This window comes from Perna viridis, chromosome 10, assembly GCF_037379345.1.
Source record: "Perna viridis isolate PV_CMFRI_1.1 ecotype Kerala chromosome 10, ASM3737934v1, whole genome shotgun sequence".
NCBI classification, from domain to species: domain Eukaryota; kingdom Metazoa; phylum Mollusca; class Bivalvia; order Mytilida; family Mytilidae; genus Perna; species Perna viridis.
Genome location: NC_142454.1, coordinates 18,469,505 through 18,496,339, shown reverse-complemented (window position 1 = coordinate 18,496,339; position 26,835 = coordinate 18,469,505). Strand labels below are relative to the sequence as shown.

The 26,835-nt window shown below is 31.6% G+C and overlaps 1 long non-coding RNA gene across 1 annotated transcript; it reads right to left on the bottom strand.

Moving 5' to 3' along the window:
- On the bottom strand, positions 1-26,599 carry LOC148604818 (uncharacterized). The gene is made up of 3 exons (XR_015915919.1): positions 26,467-26,599; positions 18,260-18,374; positions 1-5,181 (listed from the first exon to the last, which is right to left on the bottom strand). It is a non-coding gene; the product is annotated as an uncharacterized LOC148604818 (long non-coding RNA).
- Positions 26,600-26,835: the final 236 nt, after the last annotated feature.

The following is a 26,835-nucleotide window of genomic DNA, read 5'->3' as shown; positions in this document are numbered from 1 at the left end:
AAAACTTAAAAAGCATTTTCATTAATAAATTTTATTCAAATATATATAAAATTTTTGTCAACATAACATTTATTAAAGAACATTGAATTTGTAATCATAAAAAAAACACAAATAATAATAGAACACAAAGAAAACAGTATTACAGCTGATAACATAGATAATTTCACGGAATGGAGGAGTTTCCATTGACTGTATGACCATTACCTTATGAACCTCATCAGGTAGTTTTAAAAACGGACAATTGTTCCATAGGTATTCAAAACTGTGTCTGATAGAAAGTTCAATTTCTTAATTGTCCATCTACCTATTTTTTTACTGCTTATGTAGAGAGAAAGTGCGGGAAAATTTTCCTGCCATTTTTCTGTAGTGCATTTCAACTAAATTCGACCTATAAATATCTAAAAAAGACAAATTTTACAAACAATTTAATGGTTATTTCTGGTGGTTATCAGGTATAATTAATTGGTCAATGCAATAAAATCTGCATTTTTTTTCTTCATGGGCTACACCTTATACACATTTTGCCTGATTCTTAGATGGAGAAGTACTTAAATAGGTAACAGTCTTTCAATCGAAGGAAGTACAACTTCATTCCCTGAAGTTAACTATTTTACTTGGTGTAATAAAAAGTGTCAATATGACAAACCAGTTCATACAGCACACTTTCCAAATACAAAAAAAAATCACCTATGGAATGCTCAATATGTGAAGGTTACTTTATTCGTGGCTGCCTATTTTCATGGTTTGTCAAAAGTTCTTGATTTGGAGCATGGATTTTATATTTTATGGAATAGTCTCCATGTTTCAAATAGAAATTTAACTTTCTGATGCTAATTTTAATTTAGGATTTAACAGAACCATGAAAATAGGCACCCAACAACAAGTCTTTCACAGTGATTCACAAAAAAAAGAAATACTCAAACGCTAATATCTTTATCAAACTGAAAGTTTTACATGTTCATATGCAAATTATACTTGAACGGTAAAATTTAATATTTTAATGAAAAATAGGATGTTTGAAAGCATACCTTAATCTTTTTAGGAGTGTAGTTATTAAAAGAAGCACCAACAGACCCTTTTGTGGTAAGTTGGTGAGCATGCTCAATATACACTTCCGCGAGGTAGGGCTTGGATAGAACAAAAGAATTTTCCTCGCGAAAGTGTATATTGAGCATGCTCTATGCATGCTCATCGACTACCCACCGTTAGCACAAAAGGGTCTATTGAATACATTATGTAGAAGCATTAATTTTTATTGTTTCTCATTTTCATAAATTCTATCAAGAGAGCATATTTATGGTTAGTAATTTTTGCAGTTTGCAATTCTTTTTTGCATTCTGAAGTAAAAAAAGTCAATTATAAAAGAAATACTTTTTTCTTGCTTATCTGTTCACCTAGACTTGCTACAAATCCATCTCTAAGAATTAATTATATATCTTGCAGTTAGTTTCTACTGAAAACATTTCTCTGATAAAATATAGTCTATAGTGTAGCTGCAGAGAGGCTTTCTATCTCATCTCTCTCATAGCAACACCTTTCCAATGAACTTTAATGAATTAAAAAAAACCAGAAAGGGACTTACAGCAAGTCTTCTGTCCACCGAAAATTAAAGTGAAAAATTGTACACCGCAAAAATTAATACCTTCACAGTATCTACCAGTACAAATTAAGTGTATAAAAATAGATCTATTAAATTAACTTATTATATAAAGTATATAAATAAAGACTAGAATCACATCTTATGTAAGTAAATAGTAAACAAGAAAGAGGGACCTCCCAATAACACAGGGAGCTTTATAACAATTTGAAATAGGGTGGTACTGATTCCAATAAAAATTCTAGTTCACATGGACTTGATTCCTTGAGTTTGATCAATAAAACTGTCAATAATTTTGCTAAAATATTGTTAAAATATTTTTTTTACATTTTACTATCCATGGTCATACACTTAAATGTTTTAAGGATTTTTTTGCATTCTACTATCCATGGCACTTAAAACATCACAAGATTTTTTACTGTATGGCCTTGGAAAGTAAAATGTAAAAAAAAATAAATGTACTGCCATAGTTAGTAAAATGTAAAAAATTGTAAAAACAACATTTTAGTAGAATGATTGACAAATAACGAACTCAAACTCCTGTGATCTAGCTAGGCTTCTGATAATCTTGTCATAACTGACCAGTAATTGACAACTGTTCAAACTTGAAAGACAGTGTCAAAAAATTAAACAGGTGTTTTGTGATGATAAAGTAGTACAACTTAGTGTAATGTAGAAAACAGCTATTTAAATCACTCAGAAGCATAGATTTGTATCAAAATTGGAACCATCCTATTTCAAATTGATATAATATAAAGTATTGCAACTATTTGACAAATTACAAAAATGTAAGATGTAAAGTATACTAATGTTCCATTTAGCACTCTTTGTTAGTATTAATGATATACCATTACAAGTCTCTCCGTTATATACTCAAAACTCTTTAAATTATACAGTGAGACCTGTCCATGAAAAACCCTGAAGTCATCTTAAACCTGTATAAACTGGACAAAAACCAAACCTTTTTTCAATAATCATTTACTAAAGGACAACCTAGATTTAAATTTGGGCTTCATCAACTTGCCCAATAGGACAAGGCTAATAAAATGTTAATGTAATGCATACATGCCAACGCTCAGGGTTTCACCATGATCCTCAGGGATTATGGTCCTCTTCCATGGTTCAGGGTTGAGAAAAATATTCTAAGGGTTTTCAGAAAATGTCAGGGGAAAAAAATTTCACATCTCTTTTCCCAATAAGAGACTACCTAACAGAAAGAATTAGTTTCCCAAATCCAAGTTTTCTCCTTTAAAACATCATCAAATGTCCTCCATTCCTTATTTTTGTTTTCAGATTGGGTGGGGGGGGGGGTTTGCCCTGGAGCGGTTGGGGATCTTGAGAGGTCCCCAGACCCCTCGCCAATTTTCTCCGGGTTTTCATCATTTATATGTTGGCAAGTATGCATAATGCCCTGGAGTTACCAACAGATCAAGATCTAGGCAACCAACATTGACATTAGTAACTGTGACATTAATTTTATGTACCATTCTCAATGGGAATTGTCGATAATTTTTAGCATTAAAACAGTAGCCTGATGTAGGATATATCAGGCAATAATTAGGAACATTGCAAGATATGTTAAATTCAAAAAGCTCAAGAGATTTGTAGCATGTTACACACTCTGGTCCCAACCATTAAATGGCAGATATTTTCAATTAATATCCAGATGCTAATGTGTACATTACATAATGATGTTATCCCAATAAAACAGAAAAAAAATATCAACCTGAAAAAAATATAGAGAGGACAGACTGAAAAACATTTTGATCAAATAACGTGGCATATAAACAATATAATAGCCATGCAATTATGGAAGATAACTCTGCCAAGAAAATTGAAATAATGGAGGTCGTTCAAATAACATTGACTAGAACAGTACAAATTGACTAGCAGTTAATATACAATGCGTAGAATTGTTGACATAAAGTGAGACTAGATTGATTAGTTCAATTGCTTTGACTAAAAACCATAAATAAAAGTTTAAGTCTGATAGTCAAATAAACTGTTAGTTACATATTCACAATCCCTGAACAGGACAGTCGGGTGAATATATGTCATTGTACAGGTCTGCACCCTGAACAGGACAGTCAGGTGAATATATGTCATTGTACAGGTCTGCACCCTGAACAGGACAGTCGGGTGAATATATGTCATTGTACAGGTCTGCACCCTGAACAGGACAGTCGGGTGAATATATGTCATAGTACAGGTCTGCACCCTGAACAGGACAGTCAGGTGAATATATGTCATTGTACAGGTCTGCACCCTGAACAGGACAGTCAGGTGAATATATGTCATTGTACATGTCTGCACTTTACTATACATATAGACTCATGTATCTAGATGCTAAAAATATATGACATTGTTACCAGATTTCCTGAGAAAAAAAAATTCTCCATTCTCTTACAATACACACTAAAATACTCTCTCAACATCCATTTAATATAACACCCAAAACACACTCACACCACATTCTAAACATTCTCACACAACATTCATAATTCTAAGACAGGAAGTTTATAGATACATTGAAAATGGAATGGCCTTAAAAATCCTTGGCTGCCTAAACACAAGAGTCATAATAATATCCAAAGCTAACTTAGTCCCTGCCGATACACTGTCATGATATTAGTTCTTTTAAAAATACAATGCATTCTAAATTCAGGGCAGCTAATTTAGAGATACACAGAGAATTATGTCCAGTAGAATTGATTATCAGTGGTTCTGTCATTGCATTAAGATTAATTATTTTCAGATTGATTTTTGCGTGCCTTTGGATATTTCAGATTTTTATAGCCACAAAATATAATAAATAAATAAATATTATATTGAGTATTTCCCAATCCTTAAAATATCATAACATATACTTAAGTCATGTATTAACATATTAATCTTCAGAAAAATTTTTTTTCTTCTTCTTCTTCTTCTTCTTCTTCTTAATGATCGAGACTTGAGTCTACTTTCATAAAAAAATCCCAACTTGAGATTTTCTTCTAACTCTTCTTCAACTCAAATTGGTTGTTACTGAAAATCAAGTATTTAAGGAAATTCTCAATTTGAAATTTTTTTATGAAACTTAGGCCTGGGGCTTTTACTAGGTAGTACAACCAAAATCCAGAGGAAAATACTAAAACCAAACTGCCTGGTTCTGATCATTTGCTGTTTTAATTAAATCTCTGGCACCATTCTATCATTTATCTATTCAGCTGAACAATAGCTAAACATTATTACTTCTCTCTCTCCCACTACAAGGTGTCCCTGTCACTAGTTCCACTGATAAAGTATGTGGCATAGATTTTTCTGACTCTTCTATATCTAACAACTGACTGTCTGTCACATAGATATTACCTTTTTCATCATCCATTAATTTTTCGCAACGTTCCGTTTTACATCCAAGGCACATATCTCGTTTCCAGAAACATACTAGAATTTTGAAAATCCAATGTCGTATGAAATAGAACACAGCTAAAAGAACAAAGGCAACTGCCAATGCCCCTGGGACTACGATAATCCCGATGAGATCATTTTTTGTCAAGGCCATTTTTACAGTATCCTTCAATAATGACGTTTACAGGTCCATCAATCTGGAAAAGACATATTTACATTAATTTAAAGATTATACCAAATACTAATAGTTGAGACTTCAAATACCTGTATTCATAAAATCATTTGAGACCTCCAATTCATATATTCATAAATTCAGCTGAGACCTCAAAAACATGTATCTATAATTTACCTAAAATGTTATCTGGCAGTAGACCAGGTCAACATGTGACTACGATTTAGAATAATACTGGAATGATTCAACAAACTATAGTACTAGAAAATACCACCCACTTCAAATGGACTTGTTGGATTATCTCCTCTTGGCATGATCCAACAGTAATAATATTACTTCATGCACATCTACATATGATACCAAACATTCCTATAAAATTACATCAAAATCCCTTGAGCACTTAAGAAGGAGAAGCGCTCACAAGGTTTTACCATGTGAATTATCTCCATTGGAATCCTACAATAGTTGGATTCTTTCATGCACATCTACATATGATACCTAATATTACTATAAAATTACATCAAAATCCTTTAAGCAGTTAAGGAGGAGTTGTGCTTACAAGGTTTTATCATGTAAAACCCTCAATTCAGATCATCTTCCTTGGGAGTCATCTGACGGTAATTACATGTATGTTCCTTAATGCATATCTATATTGATACCTTATCTTCATTTAAATATCCATCAAAATCAATGAATTATTTGAGAGGAGCTGTACCTAAATGTATATATGGGAAGATGGACATAGTGATTCCAAAGATACCTCTTCAGTAATTTTTGTAAGCAGGGGATCATGTACATGTGTAAGAAACAATAGGTAACTATGTATGATGATGGGTTCAATGAAGTCCAAACTGTACCATGCGGAAAATACTGATCAGTTCAGACCCATTGGTGTTTATGCACAGGGTAGTCAAAAAGCATGTGTGACATTTACTTCTGTTAGGTAGTGCTTAGGGTAGAACAAAAGAATAATCCTTATGGAAGTGTATGTTAAGCATGGACTATCCCACATTTTATATGAATCACACGTTTTTTTTCTGTATTTTATGTCCCTTTTCATGACTTATTTGCCATAAGTTTTCTTTAGGTTAATGAACAAAGGGGTTTTGTCTTTGCTTTTCATCTTTATTTATATATATATAGAAAAAGATGCCTTGATTTAATACAAAACTACAAAAATATCAGGAACTGTCAAAAAAGTAACTTAAAAGTAAAGGGCTCTGTACAATTGTAGTCAAGCAAAAATATTGCAAAAATATCCATGAGTAAAAACAGCTCTGCTCAAACACCTGATATACCTCTCATATAGTTTTTTTTTTGTAAGAAAATTCAGCATTTTGGATACAGAAAACTCTGAAAGAAACTGTAATTTGGGAGGATCCGTCATGATTCTAAAGCATTTACTGAGAAAAGCAGCCAATTTATGTAAGTAAATTATTAGAAACATGGACACTGAACTCTGAAATAAAAATATAGAAAAAATGAATAGACAGGGGACAAGATTTGGGCATTATTGAATTATTGGAACATTAAGTGATATTCTGCCACAGTATGGCAAAATGTTCAAGATGGCCTACCTAAAAAACTACACTTGGGATATGCTGAAACTTGAATTTTGATGGTACTAAACAACTGTGCAAATTTTTATAAAAATATTATTGATCCGTTCTCAAGTAACCATCTGGAAACTGTTGGGGACGGACAGACACATACACAACTTTTCAGAGGGTATCACATAATACCTTGCCACTTCATGTGGTGGGGTATAAAAACTGTACACCACCAATTTTCACTAAGTCGGTGGCCAGTGTTTTATGTATATTTCATATGCAAAACCTCATCAAACCCCATATTTTTTTTCATTTTTCTCAACATTCAAAAGCATACAAATACTTTTATTTGCACCAGAATTGACACCTGAGCCAAAACCTTTTAGCATCCTCTACATAAAATAGTTCTATCAACAATCACATGTGTAATTTGTTGAAGTGAATTGGACTATAAAGACTTTGTTCAATCATTCAAAAGAGAAAGTTATAAAGGTAACTTGGTGTTATGAGACTTGTGCATGTAAATGTGGATTAAATTGCTTTTTGGTCAAATTGGAATTTTGCTTTTCTTAATTCAGATCTGACTTCCAAAGAAGTAAACTATATTTATACATATATCCCAATGGTAAATCCCATATAAGGCCAACATAATGTGGTTTAAGATGTAAAGAAATGACAGTTTGGGCATTCCTTAACACAATGTCAAGTCATCCCTTTGTTTCTTACTGGTAGAATATTTTGCATACAACTATTCATTATTCCGAAGTTTCTAATGCAAGCTTATGTGACAGAGTACATAGGTAGTTTGATTCTTAAATAAGAATCCTTGTTCTTCATTTCAATACCGTAAGTGCCATCACTAATACTATACACAAGACAGGCAGATCAGATAATGTCCACAGAAATCGTGACAGAATTCATGATTGAACAAAACAATGAATTCTCCGAGGACTCTGTTGATATAAAGAATTTATTAATGAACTGTTACCATTGATGGACTAAATCTATTTAGAAATATTGCATTCCATCATGGGAGTTTTTGTCATAGTAAACATTTAAGTAGCTGTCTTTGTAAGAATCATGCAAAATCTGAAAAATGTGATACACCCAAAAAAAGGCTACATATTTTTATTTTTGTAATTGAGTTGTTTTATGGGTCTATACTATGAAATGTGTAATTATTCAATCAAATCTGCCTGCTCTTAGGAGATAATCAACATTGAAAATCCAATAGATTCTATTGTATTTGAGTGTCGTTTACAGAGTTATCTCCCTTTATTTTGAAATTTACAGTGCATTCTATACAAGTTTTATCTCTTATGAACACGGGTTATATGAAAAACTGAACGTTAATTTCTGTTTACTATGGCAATTCAAACAAAATATCAAAAATAAAAATATGTAGGCTTTTTACCCATGAATCACATTTTGCATGATTCTTAGCTGAAGTGCTACTTAATTATTTAGAATTAATAAACATGGATGTAGCTAGGAAATTAAAAGGATATATGTACTGTTAACACATTTCATTTGAAGGGGTCACTCATGGAACAATTGAAATAAACAAAGAATAATGATTTACCAGATTGAAATAGAGAAAAATGTGAAAACTGTGAATTAATTATGGGACAATTACCCCCAAAAGACTGTGACAAAAACAGACAATGGTAGTTTATGGGCCTTAAATGAACAGTGAAAAATAATGGTTTTCAAGTTGTTGAATAAAAATTGAAGAAATGCATTATTTGCCTGTCAAGGGCAATAACTCTAACAAGGAGTCTTTCTACAATTGACTCAACAGAGACAGAAGAGGGTCTTTGTTTTTGAGATGTACCCATAAAAAAATGACATTTCCCCTTTATGTTCTAAAAATAAAAATGGCCACCATATCTGTTGCCTGAACAGCATAATCATCAGTTTTCACTAGACACACTTCTGATAATGATAATACTGATAACCAATTTGGTTACAATCCACTGAGTGGTTTCCAAGATGAAGAATTTTTTTAGGAAATGTTAATGATGACATTATGACAACAGAAGCAACAAATGAAAAGTTATGGTATAAGCTCAGACAAACCTCTGGTACAGAACAGTTAAAAAAGTGAAGAAAAAATCAGGTGCTAATCTAAAAGGACAAATGAACAAAAAATTCTCCTTATTTGTGCCCACTTCCCCTACTTGTCTTTGACAGGGAGAAGTTTTGCAATAGCTAGATCACACCTTTCACATGGATAAGCAGAACTCGGAGGAATCAGCATTACACTGTGCAGACGTGCAACAACAGTTTTCAGGTAGGTATGGAAATTCAGTCTTTACCGTTATGCAACAGTCCGATGCCAAAGGCTTGTCATAATGGAGTGGGCCTGTAAAATTAACTACTACAGGCCAACAGTCACCATATAAAAATTTTCTGAAAAATGTATTTAGGCTTGTGAACTGGAAAGGTAGTTGTGAAAACTGGGAAATATTTATTCTATGCTGTGAAAAGAACTATTGTCACAAATAATGGTATCCACTCCTTCAAGAGTCTTTGGGATTTCCTTACAATTTTTGTATAAACAAACCTAAAATAAAGGCTTGAATTGGTCGGATTTTCACAATCAAAATGCTGTTTCATTACAATTTTCAGTATAATCCGTATCAAACTGCAAGAATTTTAAGTGCTATTTTTGTGCATTGGAATGTTTTTTACAGGATAAGATTGGGACAGTAGAATGCATATTTTTATTCAATTCACTTATTATGCATGTTAATTACTAATTCTTTGTGACTAATATGACTAGAAGTAAATTATTCATATTTTCCAAGTAAGGAAAATTACCAACCGGTAAAATGACCAGTTCAATATTCAGCACAGCATTTCCATCTAGATATTAGCCTGAACACTTGTCTGCAAATCGGAGACATGTTTGTATTAAATTTTAATAGTTCAAACAGAGGATTTACATGTCGGCCTGGTTATCATCCCTAGATTTATATTGATCACCAACTTTGTTACAGGCAAATATGGGAGTCTCGGGATGATAACCAGGCCAATATTTATTGGCCTATATTTATTTCACCGAAACAACATACATACCCATGTGCCCTTATATGGCATTATGTCTTGTATTTTTAGGAGAAAACAAGCTTATATTCTGTGTAATTGAGGTTGTTTGTCTAAATAGGAAAGTAAAGGTATATGTATAATAAATATACATGTAACAAAAGCACATTTTCAGGCAAATATGTGTTAAAAATACTAGTTATCCCAGAACAGGTTTTATGCAATCCCGGTCTGCAGGAATACTTTAATTTGCATTTATATTAAAGTTATCTGAAAACTATAACAATACTATAAAAAAAAATACATTTCCATTTACCATCGGTGCCACTTTTGCTTTTTAAATGCAATAAACAGTTTAAATTATCATAGATTATAAGATATAAAACACCGCAATTTTCTGATCATGAGCATAGTTCAACTAATCTATTAATATTTTTCCTCTGCATAATTCTAATTATGGTAATTCCTCACTGTGCATAAGCATGGTTTGATATCTTAAAAACTAGACTGTTTTATAAAAAAAAATGCTAGTATAAAATCATCAAAAGAATGATAATTCAGATGGTCTATGTACTGCAGACTTTTGGTGAGTAGTCATGCCATTTGATGCAGATTCCGAAAATTGTTACGGAACAGCATATTGACTGTGAATTTCCAACCAATTCAAGCCTTTCTTCTGGATTTGCTGATATAAAAATTGTATGAATGGAAAGCCCAAAGACTCTTGAAGAAGACGATACCATTATTTTGTGACAAAAGGTTCTTTTCACAGCAAAGAATAAAGATTTCCAAACCTACATGAAAACTGTTATTGCACGCCTGCACCGTGTACTGCTGATCCCTCCAAGTTCTGCTTATTGCTGTGAAGGGTGTGTAGATAGCATAGACAAACAAGTACATATTGTAATTTTGCAAACAGAATTAACTTCACCCTGCCATAGATATTTAGATTAGGACCTGGAAAATTTGTGTTTAAGAATTATTTGACCCTTAAGTGTAATCTTGGAAACATTTCATTAGAGGGTACTTTTCACTACATTTACAGTCTCTTAATTCGATAAATATCTCAAAAAAATAACTTAGTTTTATTAGTCTTTTAAATTTTTAAAATGATGTAAATATGTCTGACCATGAAATTTATACATAAATGCAAAATTTAGACATATTGAGGAAAATAACACCCCATGAGTTTTCAACATTTATAGCAACAAAAATGGTTTACCTAAATTGTTGATCCAATATTAAATTAAGTGCAGGTCCATGTAAGGATCAGGCAAAATGTGAAAAATCAGAAACATGCAAGTCAAAAACCCACGATCTAACAATTTAATTTCACTGAAGGATGAGTTTTTTGTTTGAGAGAAAAAAATGATGTAAAGATGTTTGACTATGAAATTCATACATAGATGCAAAATATTTCATCCAGCATATTAGGAAATAAACACCCCATAAATTTTCAACATTTATAGTAATTAAAATGGACCACTATTTGAATTCTGCATCACTAAAATTTTCAGAAATTTTTCAATACATCGTTGAATAAAAAGCTTTGCCAAGCACAGCATGATACAACCACAGTCATTTGAACACTGTTCACTTGTTCACAAGTGTGGACACAATATTTTTTTTTGACACACTTTAATATAGGAACTTGCAGTTCATTTCACCACAATAACTGGTTTTGTTACAATATTGTATAATATTTAGAAATTCAATTTAAGTAAGCAGTTCAAAGTGGACATAACAACTGGTTTGGATACAATATTGCACAATATAAAGAAATTCAATTTAAGTAAAAAGTTCTAATTTCAGTCATTAAAATCAAATGAAAAAAAAGTCTTTCATAAAATGACAGTTTTGCCACTTTGACTCCTTGTTACTAAAAATAATGAGAAATATTGAAAAACTGATTGGAAAATATAAGTATGGACTTCTAGAAGGAATCTAATGGAAAAAAATTGAATTGGACCAGAAATGAAAAAAAAATATATTTTTTTTAGTGTAGCCCCTTTATAACCTTATAACCACAAACCACAAGAGAAATCTGAATCTGATTAGAAAAATACAGGCAGGGATTTTCATAAGGAATCCAATAAAAAATTTCCTAAATCAGACCAAAAATTAAAAAAAAGTTTATTTTTATTGTATAATCCACTACAGTCTGAAAATCCTAAATGCTATTTCAAATCTGTTCAGTATTCTCAACATAATATTTTATAAGAAACAAATTATAATAAGAATTGTCATAATTGAATGAGAAATGGAAACAAAAGAATTCAAACGCCAACGACACCAACCACAACAACAGCGCTGACCGCATTATAGCACTATACAACAGCAAAAAATTCCTGTTGTATGAAATTGAGGTTTTTAACAAAGTTTTCTGCCCTTGAAATTTTCATTTCCAGTGCATACCAATGAAATTATAACTCAATTTACCAAAATGAAATGGAAAATCTTGTCTTTTCCCCTTGATTCTGATAGTGCAAATAGCCAAACTACACTTTCAAAATGGTGGGGGTTTTTTTATACCATGTGTCACCCACTGCTTGATTCTTATAGATACTGACACTTAAACATCAATATCATGGTCATCACAATAAGGTAAAAGCAAAACAAATACAGATATTATTGATATGCATCTATTAATGCAAACATGTAAATTGATTAATTTAATTGATGAGAAATCAGTAAGTGCTTTTAGTGTAATTTGAGAAATGGTTACGATGCTTATGTTTCGAAGTTTGCATAATGTATAAGGTTTTAGAAAACTACAAAGTATATTATAGATGTATTATATAAGTGAAGAAACCATTAAAACAACAAAATTAATACTTGCTTGTACCTTTCACAACATTATTACATGGGTTTTGTTTCATTTTGGATGATTGTCTCGGCAAAATAACTTTCCACACAAACAATAGCTAAAATGGTTAACACATATTGCTAAGGTTAATTCAGAACAATATCTAATTAGGCATCAATATCATGGTCTTCACAACTTGGTAAAAGCAAAACAATAGAAAGGTTTTATTGCATTGCATCAACTAATGCACATGTGCATATTTAAAATAATGAGAATCAAGTGAGTGCTTTTAATGTAGTTTTAGAAGTGGTTGTGATGCTAGAGTTTCAAAGTTGGCATTAGGTTTTAGAAATTATCATTTGTAGCAATGTTCTATACAACTGGAAGAAGAAGTCAGGAAAAATTAAAACAAATTTAATATTTGTTGCATCTGCATTTCTTAATACATGTACATGTATGTCTTCTAACTGTTATTCCCTACACGTATCTTTTGTTTTGTTTGGCAAGTTTTCAGACAATAAAGTGCAAGTACCCAAACACTTTAAATTGTTAAAGTGTGAACTTTCACCCTCATTCAACAATGTTATAGTGTGAACTTTCACCTTCATTCAATAATAAGTCTTGTGAACTAAAGCAAAATATTTCTTGGTTACCAAATTTGATGACTTGTTATGCCCATGTGCCTTTGACAATTCTAACACACAGTACTGCCAACTTCAATGTTTTAAAGTCGAGATCTTTACCTTCTAAATCAATAGCCTTTCAAATTTTTGAAACAAAGTACATCTACCAGTATTACATTTGATCATTTGTCTATCATCAAAATCATGCAAGGACATTATACTTCATATATTAATCCATGTATATATCAAGAATTTAATTTCCTACATGTGTATTTAAATTAAACTGGCCTGCTTGAAACTGTACTGTACCAATTTTATTTTGACAGTCTCGTTTATGAGGGCCTAAGCAGCTTCACCTATACTTCAGTCTATATAATTTCTACTGGTCCATATACCAGCATATGATCCTTAGTATAATTAACTATTTGCTAAGCAGGGATGATTAAGAGTCAACCTGTCATCATAAATAACTAAAGTCCATAAAGACAATTTGAATTTTTCTTAAATTATGGTGAATTATAAATATATTTTCAGATTTTAGGCAATCTCATATTTTCTAAATATAGAACCCTGATATGTGGCTCCACACAATTAGTGACCAGAAGTTGTAGTAGCACAAGTTATAGCCTTTCAATGAAATAAAAATAGCATGAACATGAATTTAATTTTGAACTGCAAATGCATTTATTCATTAACATTTCAACTTATCAATGATATTGGCATTATGAGGTTTGAAAAAGGACGACATTGACTGGAATGTACCAATTTAGGTACTTTAAATCCTTGTTTGCTATTTTAGTTTGAATTTTGTACATTCATTACATTATTTTAGTTTTAAGAATAACTTTTGTAGACTCTTTAGCATTTTCTCCATGTTATATCACTTCTAAACGATGAATTTTGCTTGCTCCATTCTCCATTTAACAGCTGACTTGCAAGCGCATGTTGTCAAAGAGCTCTCCCCTCTCACTGTGGCTGTGCCCACTACCAAGTTTTATTCTAATCAATCTGAGAGATTTACTAGTATGTCTTTACACTAACAAAAGATATAACTAGTTTATGAAAAAAAAGGCATGGGCTGTTAGTTTACTTAGTTATCAATACCCTTACCTTAACTCATGCTGAATTTCAAATAAACTTCCATAAAAAATAACTGTCTCTTCCAAAATTAACAACTCTACTACTTAAATAATAAGTGACAAGCTTCTACAAATAGACGTTTATAATCTGGTCAATGGTTTAAAACCAGCTATGAATACAGAGTATCTGGATCTGTAGACTGGTATTGACAAAAGACAATGTTTCACTGTCACAATATGACATCCATTTCATGGCTAAGCTGCTCTATTGATTACAGAGAAAAATTCTACTAATTATTTCATCTAAAAATAGAAGTACTTCATTTATAGATACTTTGTCAACAACCAAATAAAGAGTGTGACTTATCACACTTCTTGCAAATATGTGGCTTAATGACCAAATATATGGAAAAATTAACGGCTTTTTACATCTTTTTCTCTATTATATCTAACTCTGTATGATTGTAACTTCACTGGTATAGATAATTGGAGCAGAATAATGTTTATTGACAAATAAAAAACTCTCTACAATTTCAACTGTAATTGCTCTTTTTTATTTAGATACCTTTGTTTTCGAAGTAAGATCCTAAGTTGCATTTCTGCTTCCAAAATACTGTCTTTTTTCAAAGAAATACAGGCACTAAGATCTCTGCCTTTTAGCAATGTATTTTTTTTATAAAATCTTCAGACAAGTTTTTGTTTTTTTTGTTTTTTCATTTATTGACTTTTTGTTAAATTTGAGCATTTGTTTTATTTCTATTAAAAATCAATTAAAGTAAAAAAAAACAGTACTTAGTTCCTTTTGATCACCATACGTAAACGCAGGCATATATAAGAATCAAACCGTGTACATGTAGCAGCATTGATCAAGTAACCTACTGGTCTACTTAACCAATGACAAGGAAAGATGACACGGAGAATATAACATTGATAAAGTAAATACTCCTCTGGAATTAATAGCCAACTCATTAAGAAACAATGAATATCAGTCAATTTTATTGATTACATTGAAAATTAAAAGGCTTTCTTCCTTATATTAAACTATATTTAACTACCATACCTGCTGTCATCAGAAATTTTAAGGGATCTATTATCATGAAGTTTCTACAAGAATATCAGTATTAGTCATTGTATGAGGCAGATCCAGGAGGGTTCCAACCCCTGGAACCCTCTAATTGGTAGAAAATTGCATTTAGTTTGTGCAACTTTGGGGCAAAGCATGCAAAAACCCTTTTTCTGGAACCAACCTCTCTAAAATCTCTGGATCTGTCCTGCTTTCTGCCTGGAAGCAGTCAGTTATAGTATTGACTGCAATTCTATCAAAGTACACTTTCACATATTTCACTTTAAGGTATTTATTTGTTTACTTCCTTAGATGTATAACGTTATATGGACTGCCAGGAAATAATATGGGCCGTTTTACTTTCTAATTAAGACAGTGACATCATGATTTAAAAAGTACTATATGATTTTCTCTTTCCTTCCACATCAATCTGGAGTAAACAACATTTGGAAAGTGAAAATAAATCATCAAATAGTTCATAACATGTCAGGTTAAATGGCAATATATGGACTGGTTGGTCACCCCAAAAAAAAATCTATTGCCCTCTACTTCACCTAAATCCTGATAATTTTTTGGGGGTACCAACCAGCTATATTGCCATAAGATCCTCAGCATCATGAAGTATTTGCTAATTCTTTCAATCATTGCTTTCTCTTACCAAATTTTTAACTATTTTCCATCATCTGAACATAAGAAAATATGTTTTAAGAGTAAGGAATTATATAAGACTTATCATATTTACAAAGCATATTTCAAACTTTTTCCTTAGCAATTCAGTGTATAGGGATACTGCTATCAATGTTATCAACAAAATCAATCTTTAAACTGTAATGATTTTTGCTTTTGTACAAATTAATTTTTCATTATTTGTCATATTATAATCAAATCAATTTACTGTAAATTTTGAGTCAATTAACAGATTTAGCCAAACAATAGGCATATTGTCCAGATATTCATAAGGGTCAGCTCTTTGATCCCTGATCCCATAGGTGTAGGCATATGCTGGCATGGATCCAAGGACGGGTGTGCAGTTCCCAACAGCTTACACAGACTCCCTTAAGGAGTGTCCATAACACAGACCCCTCCCCATGAAGTGCTTGACAATCACCAACACCAACAATATTTAATTAACCTCATGAAAACAAAAATACAGTAGTGTTACATAAACACAATGCTATTACCATTAATTCTTACTTTTCCACAATATATTCAGAATCAATAAAGCAATACTTTAAAGTAACAAACCTATTTGATCCTCCCACACTCTTTATCTTTAACACAACACTATTGAATTGTAATATTTTAAAGCTTTCACCTCATTCTATCTGAATAAATTCCATCCCAACAAGCACTTTGAGAATGAAAGGACAATCTTTAAAAAAAACAAAAGCAGTGATCAATAAAAATGTTTTTTATTTCAATGAACTGTTTGATTCACCTATGCTAAGTAAACACATCTCTTTTTTTAAAATACTAGATTTCGAATGAATTTTACAAAAAAAATAATCCATATCCAAATGTTAAAACAGACCAATGAATGACATTGCCCCGGCAAGCAGTGTTTTCACTAAGATTTTGAATAGGTGGAAATTTAAAATGAATAGGAGGAAACCCAAACTACGGCGAGGGGTTGGGGGGGGGAGGCTCAAGGCCACCAGTGGGTTACCTCTCATTAACTATGGTGCCTCTAATCCAGCTTGTATTTTTCTTAAAATGATAAATATTGTAATAGCCATTATGTATATTCACCATAAACAGAAACAAAACAACTGAGACGCATGACTGATTAAACACCGATCCGTATCCGGATTCAAATTCCGTTTTTACTAACATCAACCAAAAAATTTTTTTAACTGGAAATTTCATAGCGAGAAAAAACACAGCGATAGGTGGCTGATTTAAACCAGCTGCCAGCTGCTATTGAAAACACTGGCAAGGGTAGAAGATACATAGTTTTCAAGTACATATGTAGTAGTATTAAAACTAAACTTAATTATGAGTTTGTACTGAATACTGATCTCAACAACAAAACCATACCAAGTTTCTAATACTAACTTCTAGCATAAAAAACTTACTGTTGCACAATGCCTGTCAAGTATTAGAAGATTTAGGGATGAAGCAATAGCCGAAGGCATTCCCAGAAATTTACCACAAATTACATTATTACAGAGGAAAAATTCACTTTAAAGAATAACATTCATAATACTTTTACAGAAGACAAATTCAGTTTGAAAAATAGCATTTCTGGTGAAATAGCAAAATTCTATCACCATGAGTTAACAAAAAATTGCTTATCTTAACTCAGTGATTGGGATTAGAGGGGGGCCAACAAAAATGGTCCATTTAAAATTCTGATTACAATTAAAAATGGTCCATTTCCAAACATCCAAACTCCAATCACCGCTTAAGTAGCAGCCTTTGTAAGAATCATGCAAATTCTGGAATATGTGATACACCTCATAAAAGGCTACACATTTTATTTTTGTTATTTTGTTGCTTAATAGATAGATGATGAAATGTATAGTTATTCATTCCAATCTGTCTATTGGGAGATAATCCAAATTGAAAATCCAACAGTTTCTATTGTATTACAGTGTCATTTACAGAGTTATCTCCCTGAAGTCTACAGTGCTTTCTATATAACTTTTATCTCCTAAGAGCATGAGTTTATGAAAAGCCACGTTAATTTCAGTTTACTATAACATTTAAAACAAAATATCAAAACTAAAAATGTAGGCTTTTCAACCATGAATCACATTTTGCAGGATTTTTAGCTGGAGTGCTACTGAAGGACTTACATTTGGTCTTAAAATCCTAGTTAATGTACAAATTAGCATTACTCATTAAAAAAAAATAATTAGTGAAAAGAATTATAACACATGAGCTCCAAAGCAACTGTGATTCTTTTTTACCAATAAATTAAATAGTATTTACCTCAATAACCATTTGATCCTCCTAAGAGATTGCTGTTACTCCATTCATACTTAGTGTATGTGTCTTCACTATCAGATGAAGATGCTGTATTGTCACTATATTGTCTAGATAAAGGCTAAAATGGAAAACTGAAGTGAATCAGAAATTCTCAGTTCACAACCAATAACCTTATAAAAGGATGTAAACTCCACAAAACAACAATTGTGTTGATATTGATTTGCTGATTATTTTTTTTGTAACTTGACACCTGTAGACTTCTGCCACATCACTAGAAATATTGAAACCTATATTAATTTAATATTTATTGAAAAGTACGAAATTTTTTACATTGTTGAATACTTCCTTTAATTTGCCTGAAAAGGAATCAATAGCCTTCATTATCACTATAATATACTCCAGTGATAACACATTTTGAAATTCCTTAAAGCAATATCCATGACGACTTAAATGTGTTTGACTTTAATCAATTTATAGATCACTGAAATAAATTGAAGTAAGTCCCTTAGTACAGTAAATTCAGTCTTAACAAAACCCCTTTGGTTTGATTTATACAGGTGTTCAGTTTACCAAGGTTCAAAATGCATTTCAATGTAAATAACAGAAATCTGAAAAAATGTCTGGTTAAGGATGTTCACTGCTCATGTTCAGTCATTTTTTGTCAGATTTTCGTACTACTCTGGTTTTATTAATTTCACAGCATTATTATTTTATGCCTAACGACCTCCATTTTTCTTTTCATAATTTCATTAAACACACCTTAAAATGTTATTTGAGAAGTTTTTTTATGAAATTTTTTTTTTTCTTCAAGGCTTTAAATAGATAAAAACCTACTAGGTCAAAACCTATGTAAAATCCAGAGAAATCCTATTCCCACCAAAATTTCAAATGCTTATATCTAAAAAACATGAACACTGAACCATTATTTTTTCTATTTATATTTTCCTTGCATGAAAGATCTTAAGTACTTCTCTGTCTAAAAATCAGGCAAAACGTATACAAATGTGGCACATGGAGGGGAAAAAACAGAGATTTTATTGCATTGAACAAGTATTTATACCTTTTATCCTCCAGAAATAACCACCAAAGTGTTTGTAATGTTTGCATTTTTAAGATATTTATAGGTCAAATTAAGTTGAAATGCACTATGGAAATATGGGTTAAAAATTGAACTATATTTTTCCCTATATAAGCAGTAAAAAAATATCTACATCACTGATGCTTCAAGATACATTTAACAGCTTTTTGGGTGTTTTCTAGATGTATTGAATACATTTGAGGCAAAAAAGACCAAATTTTGAAAAATTATGTGCCACCCATTGCCTGATTCTTGCACAGAATGATACTTAAAAGATTTTGCAGTTCTCTGATATCCTTGTTATTTTCAGCAGCACACATCCTTTAAAAAAGGTGAATTGATTTTTCAGGGTTCAGTTCAGATAGGTTTCACTGTGATAACTGAAGTTAGATTGACACGAGGTTCTTCTTAAGTAAACTCACTGTTTACAACACAATAATTCTAATCATGAGATTCTTCATGCTTATAGGCGTTTTTGATTGGTTGAGAACGTCATTGCCAGAAAGTTCATACATGCATGAACTTCGCCAGATTGTTCATACATGCATAAAGGCCAGTCAACTTGAAACCAATATGGTAGCCGTGTAGTTCAAAAGAGGATGGCAACGAACTGAACGGCGTAATATAGCCGTAAGAAAAGTTTATTACATGCACATTGATTTTACCAGTCAAGTTTTTTCATAGAGAGTAATTTTCAACTCGGGGAAAGAAACTGAGTCTGACTGAACCCTTGAAAAAGCCTTGTTGTTCTTTCTTGTTGTATTTCCGTAATAATTATATTCCTGTTGAATTGTTTACATCTCATATTTTTCAATGCCAACTATCACTTCGTCCATGCTGCCTTCACTGTCATGCAAACGATTATGTGTAATATGTGTGCAAGGGAATGCATGTGTATTAAGTGTAAACACAAACAGAGTGTATCAATATAACCGACTGAGGCTCTTAGAGGGTAACTTTGACTGTCGGATAGAATTATAAGGATTGAACAGCTATTTTCGGTCGTTCATGCATGTATGAACGGATCTCTCCACTCCCAAACGTTACATGAACGGCCTTCGACTGTTTATTGAGTTAGGGAGCTCCGAGATCCATTCATACATGCATGAACGACCGAAAATAGCTGTTCAATCCTATAATAAATAAACTGATGTATAAATGCAATTCATAACAGAGTTTAACAGCAGTATTTACAAAACTCTGTAATGTGCTTACAAATGAAACAATAGTATCAAAAAGATTTATACACTGATGCATACATGCCATTCACTATTGAGAATTTATTAGCAATATTTATAAAACTCTGTAAAGTGCTTACAAATGAAAAAATAATACATGGTGTATCAAAAAGACAACTACTGGTACTTATATAGTGTGGCATAGCTCCAAAATCTATAACCCCAACAGCTATCAAAACCTACCACTTAATATGCACAATATTGTTTTTTCTATTTCTCATTAATCTGAAATACAATATCAAAGAAAAATTAGTTTGTCAAAATTAATCAAATCCAAGATAAGCTAAAATCATTAAAAGTGTTATAGAGGTATTATAAACGTAGAGGGACTGACCAACATTGATAGTGATTTACAGTATAAATATTGACAGGCAAACATGTAGGCAGACTGATAGCATACCTTTTAACCCTCCCTTTTCAAGGAGACTCAATCTCTCATTGAGAAAGTCTCCACATGAGAGACACAAATCTCCCTCTTTCACAAATTTCGCCCCAAAAATCACCCTCCTGAAATATTGCACAAATTATGTTCTAAATGGTTTTATTGATACAAATATAATGTTTATGTAACATACTAATCATTGAAAAACAATCAACAAATAATTAATCCATTTTGTTGTATTAATTACTACAATTTTGATAAAAAAAGACCCTTAGTAGATTAGTGAGATTATCATCGATTTAATCTTTGTCTTACCTTTGTACTTGGATTTCTAAAAAAAAATTACTTACGAAAGAGGTCTTTATGCTAAATCTCTCTCTTAGAAAAGCTGTAAAGATGAAGATCTTTCTCTCCGAGCATTCAAAAGGTTAAAAGGTATGCTAATAGACAGTGATATCCAATAAAAGTATTGATTGACAAACAGGCAGAAAAAACAGACAGACAGACAGACAGTGACATACAACAAAGATATTGATTGATTAACCAACTGACAGTAGTATAAAAGTATTGACTGACAAAGGACAGACAGACAGACAGTAACTAATGCATCCACCAAAAGACTGGCATAAACAAAAATACCATTTGTTTCAGCTTTCATATGTAGCGACAACCCTTCACCAGTTTTTTCTGCAAACCTCAATATCATTAATAAATACATCAGATCCACAAGCTAATTGTTACGAATCCGTGTAAATTTCCTGGAAAAGGAAGCAAACAATCAAAATCTGGTTTACATCAAGCTATGAATACAGAATTATCTGATTCAGTAGACAGATATTGGTAAAAGACCATGTTTTCACTGTCACAATATGACATATCTTTCATGCTTTGAATGTCATATTGATTACCCGGCAGTAGGAGTATAATAACAATTAAAATCTGTTGCGTTATGAAATAGAAACTTTATCTCATAACGTTGATGGTGAATTAAGTATTGAAATGGGATACTATGTTGCAGGCCATTGGAGACATAAACTAAATTGAACCAATATAACATGGGTTATAAACTTCTTAAAAAAAAAACAATAGCTTGATATTACGTTTATTATGCATTCGTAAATAATAAAATATAGAAATGTATGCTTCTCAATCGGGTCTAATGTTTAAAATGCTAACAAACAAGAATATAGGCATAAAACTGGTAAAATTGGCCATTAAGGCCTTGCGGTTACACTCAAACTGTAAAATGAAAATGAATATTGCATTATAAAACCGATTTTGCAGTGCTTGCATGCAGAACACAGAACTAAAATGCAAAATGAAACCAAACTGGGTAAACTCAGCCAAATTTGTGAAAAACACTTTTCATTCCAGGACACAATTTTGCACATTTTAACAATGAAAGTTTCTAGTAAAGCCATTATATCAAGCTTACATTAAGATCGTTGAAGCAAAAAATATACTATTGTTCCAGATTGAAACAAAGCGCCGATAGCATTGAACAATTGAAGTCATGAGATATTTATAGGTATTTTAAAAACTTTATAATACGCTAATGAATGGTAATTTGTTCTTTCTGTATTTCCAAAAAGATTAATTATTTACAGCGGTATCAGCGCTTTCACCACTACTAGAACTACACATCCACACAATACTATTGATTCAAAATTTCAATTTCATTTTCTTTTCTTTTTTTTTTTTTTTTTTTGCTTTGCTTCATTTCATTTTTATTTTGTTTTTCAATGTGTAATCTTAACAACCTAATTTTAGTTTTAAACCTTACCAATCACATGGAATCCTTATATGGATATCAAAGGCATTAATATAACATAGTTCAAACTTCTATAAATGTATTTGAATTTTTCTTTGAAAATCAATCGTAAACTGTAAAAACAAGCAATGTATAAATACGAAACAGTCAATTCAGGGATTGAATTTCAAAATTTTTTCCACTAGCTAAATTCAGCAAGCACTGAAAATTTACACACCCTAAATTTCAGTTTTTTGGGTTATTTCTGGACTTTATCTATATGACATACAGAATTCCATTAGCAAATTTTAGCAAGTAGAAATAATTTTTACTGGCAAAATTGAATTTCAACTTGCATTTAGCAAGTATTCCCCTTAAATTTGATCACTGCAATTTGATACATTTTAATATTCATTGGCCAGATCTCTTTTGCGGTGGAAGTACTTTTAAGGTAGATATCAACTGGAAGTCCTTTCAATTGACATCAGATGGTTTTAAGACTCATAAGTTACATGACTTCCGAGTAAAAAATCACCTGCATACCTCACAGTCTCATAAATACAAAAAATGTAGTTACTGAAAATTGAATAGAAATGAAAAAATTATGTCATTTTGGTTTTTCTCAAAACCTTTTTGTCTTGGTTAAGTCATCTTTAATATAACATAAAGATATGCCAATAAGACTTTTAAGTGAGTAAGCTAAAATTGAAAAACATATGACAATAGAACCAAAAAATGGTAATAAGCCAATATAGCCTATCATGAAAAAAATCAACTACTGTAAAAGAGTTACCATAATATACAATGTATTCAATCTAATACAGATTGTGTCAGTCTTGTTGCAAGAACCATTTCATTTATTGAATCTAATACAAGAACCATTTTATTAATTGTAAGTTTTCACCTTCCTATTATGGTTTTGACTTTTGCCTAATTTTATTTGCCTTTCAAGGGCAATAACCCTTTTGTTACAAGGAAAAGTTGCACAACTTTAATATAACTCTAAACCTAATGAGATTATTGTACTCCAAGTCATAAGTATCATTTCATCCATTTAAAGTTCCCTTCTATTTGTAACAAGTGTAAAGCCAAAACTAACAAAAACTGGTATTTTTTGTCTTCAAGGGCTTTTAGAGGACAGAAATTTCTACAAGGTATGGTCTTGCAACTTCAACCAAACGGAGATATTTGTAGGCTTTGTCATTTAGTATGTTTCATTAATAGTCTTTTTTTCAGCTACTGCATTCAGTGTGTTTTTTTAAAGACATCTTGTGCAAAGGGAGATAACCAGACTGACTAGTTCAACTCCTAACCAATAAGTGGAAAAGGGACTATTTAAAGACTCTCCTCTATCTAATATAGTTTTCAAAACCTTAAAGGGCAATAACTCATGTTAGAAGCTGTCATACATGACCAAAGTGGGATTTTCATACATGACTTAATGTTGTCATAAGAATCATGTCAACCATTGAAAGTATCTACATATATACAAGATAAGAGCTAAAAACAGCCAAATAAATTTTGGCCTTCCATGGACAATAGCTTTTATAACTGGAGCTTATATTAATTTTGAGGACCTTCCTGTTTGGATCATTTCATCAAGTGAAATTCTCTTTCTAAATATTACAATTTTTCAAGATAAAAGATAAAAACAGGATTTTTTAAATGATACCCTGCCACGTAATGGTGAAAAAAGAGGGGATGGCAAAATGTTCAAAATAGCCTTACCCGAAAACTACAAAAAGGATTTCACAGAAAATTAAACTTAGCCAGTATTTTATGGAATTTAGAAATTGTGCATAGTTTAAAAACAAAAATAATTGATCCGTTCTCAAGTTAAATATCATCTGGAAACTGTCAAGGGACAGACAGACGGAAGGAAAGACATCCAACTTTTGGGGGGTTATCATATAATACCTAGCCACTTAGTGGTCAAGGTCAAAAAAACTCCTACTAAGGTTTGTTACACAGCTTTGACCCAATGAAGAATTTTGAAAAAGAAAGGACTTACATTTATTTCCTTGTATCTCCTATAGATAGTTTTTAGATATATCTATTTACCTATTTTAAAGTTGAAATTATTAACTAGACTCGATGTTTTAATAAATTCCTCCACAAGGCACAGCTTTTAGATTAGATCGTAGAGGTTGCACCTAAGTATGGACACAAAATTCATTGATACAACTCTTCAATTGAATTTTGGTTACATGTTTGACAATATTCTGATTCAGAAAACTTTAAATTTCCATTTAGACATACAAGTAATTACCTAAAATTGATACTTTCTCAATTTTGATCTTGAATTCATAAGGGTTATATCAGTCTGCAAAATTGACCACCAGCCCGTACACATATTCTTACCTTATAGTGATTTTGTTACCCTGAATTTAAATCTGAATATAGGATGTTTCACTAAGCAAATCAATTTTAAAATCATGCAAAACTCCCAAAAATACCAGTTTACTCCAGCTTTTTCTGTTCCCATTTAATCAATTTTCTTCCCAATCTAAACAGGGGGGGCACTTAACCAAAAATATTTTATTGAAAATCCTTCTGTCACTTCAGAGAAACTCTATTCAAATTTGAAAGTGCGAATGATAGTTTCCCACTGGAGATATTAACACAAATAAAAAAATCTACAACAGAAAAGTACAGAAAAATTTCCTGCCAGAATTTTTACACTTAAACCAGTCAAGAAATATTTAATGATATACAGCAGATCCAAGGAAATGAAAACAGGAAGGGTTGTTTTTGGGACCTAAGAAGTGTATTTGAACAGTTTCAGTGATTATCTACATTGTGATGTGATGAATCACACACTGCTTGTTTTTTTAGGCAGAATCATACCTAAATGTTTGTTTTCAGCATGTTCAGTCACTTTTTGACCTTTCTACCTCTTATCATGAAGTAGGAGTAGGAACTTATTAACAAGTTTATTCAAGCCGAAAAGCAAATAAAAAAATTATCATTGTATAGCTGTTAAATTGTATAGTCCTTGGGTAATCTGTAAGGGAGGACCATGAGGAGATTGAGGAAAATATTTGTTACGGTTCTACTGCAGTTCTAGCTGCATGCAGCTAATTAAAGTAAAGAAAATAGAAACAAATAAGCAAGACAAAAATGGAAACTGGAATGAGAACTTAAGACAAGAGATATATTAAATATGCATTCCCTGAAAAAAGTTGATCCACATTTTACAGGTTAGATAATACAATCTTTCTTAACAAGATATAAAGCTCCTGTGAAACATCAACCACTGTGAATGAGTACAGGCTGGAAAATTATTATTTAGTCTATATACAGTATATTGCTTGCAAAAAGGAAGCTAAATTTGTGTGCCTAAATAATGTTCCCATTATTAAATCATTGTATTGAAAAGAAAATTCTCTAAAATTATTTCTATCAAAAACCTTGCAATGGTAATTTGTAGGGATGCACTTCAATAAATTTTTAATAGATGATGAACTTTTAAATCCTTTTTTCATCTTCATCCAGTTTAAAAGTATTTTTTTTAATTTTGAATTTTACTTTCCTGTCCATGAATAAACTTAACAAATGTGTGTTTTCAAAGTTTACACTTCGTCCCTATGTCAAGCACAACAAGTACTAAGAATTGCTTCGTTCCATTTTCTTGGTCAGTGATACCACGATCCAGGGAGACCCGCGAAACAGTATCAATTAGCATCCTTCTCTTGTCCAGTAACAAATGACAAAACAGAAAGCTTAACAAAACATATCAGGTTTCTGTTTTCAAATACTTACATTTCTTAACTAGTACCAACTGATATATATTAGTGAATGATTGTGTTGATGAATCAGTTTTCGTGACTACATGTTGCAGAATTTCATTTAGCAGCCGACGCAAATCAAAGTCCCTTAAGTTCATGAAAATATGAAATTAAATATTACGATCCCGACCAAGTATGGTATAACAACTACTTTTCTGATTTACTACGTATTACTCCTTTGTTTAAATGCTCTGCTATCCGGAATGTGAAGAAAACCACAAGCACTATTTATTAAGTGTCTTCTTCGTAAATACCAAATGGAGCTGGAAAATTGCACAGTGGTCTCAAAATCAAAATGTATTTCCAAACTAAAAGCATATTGGAAAATACAACAAAACATTCA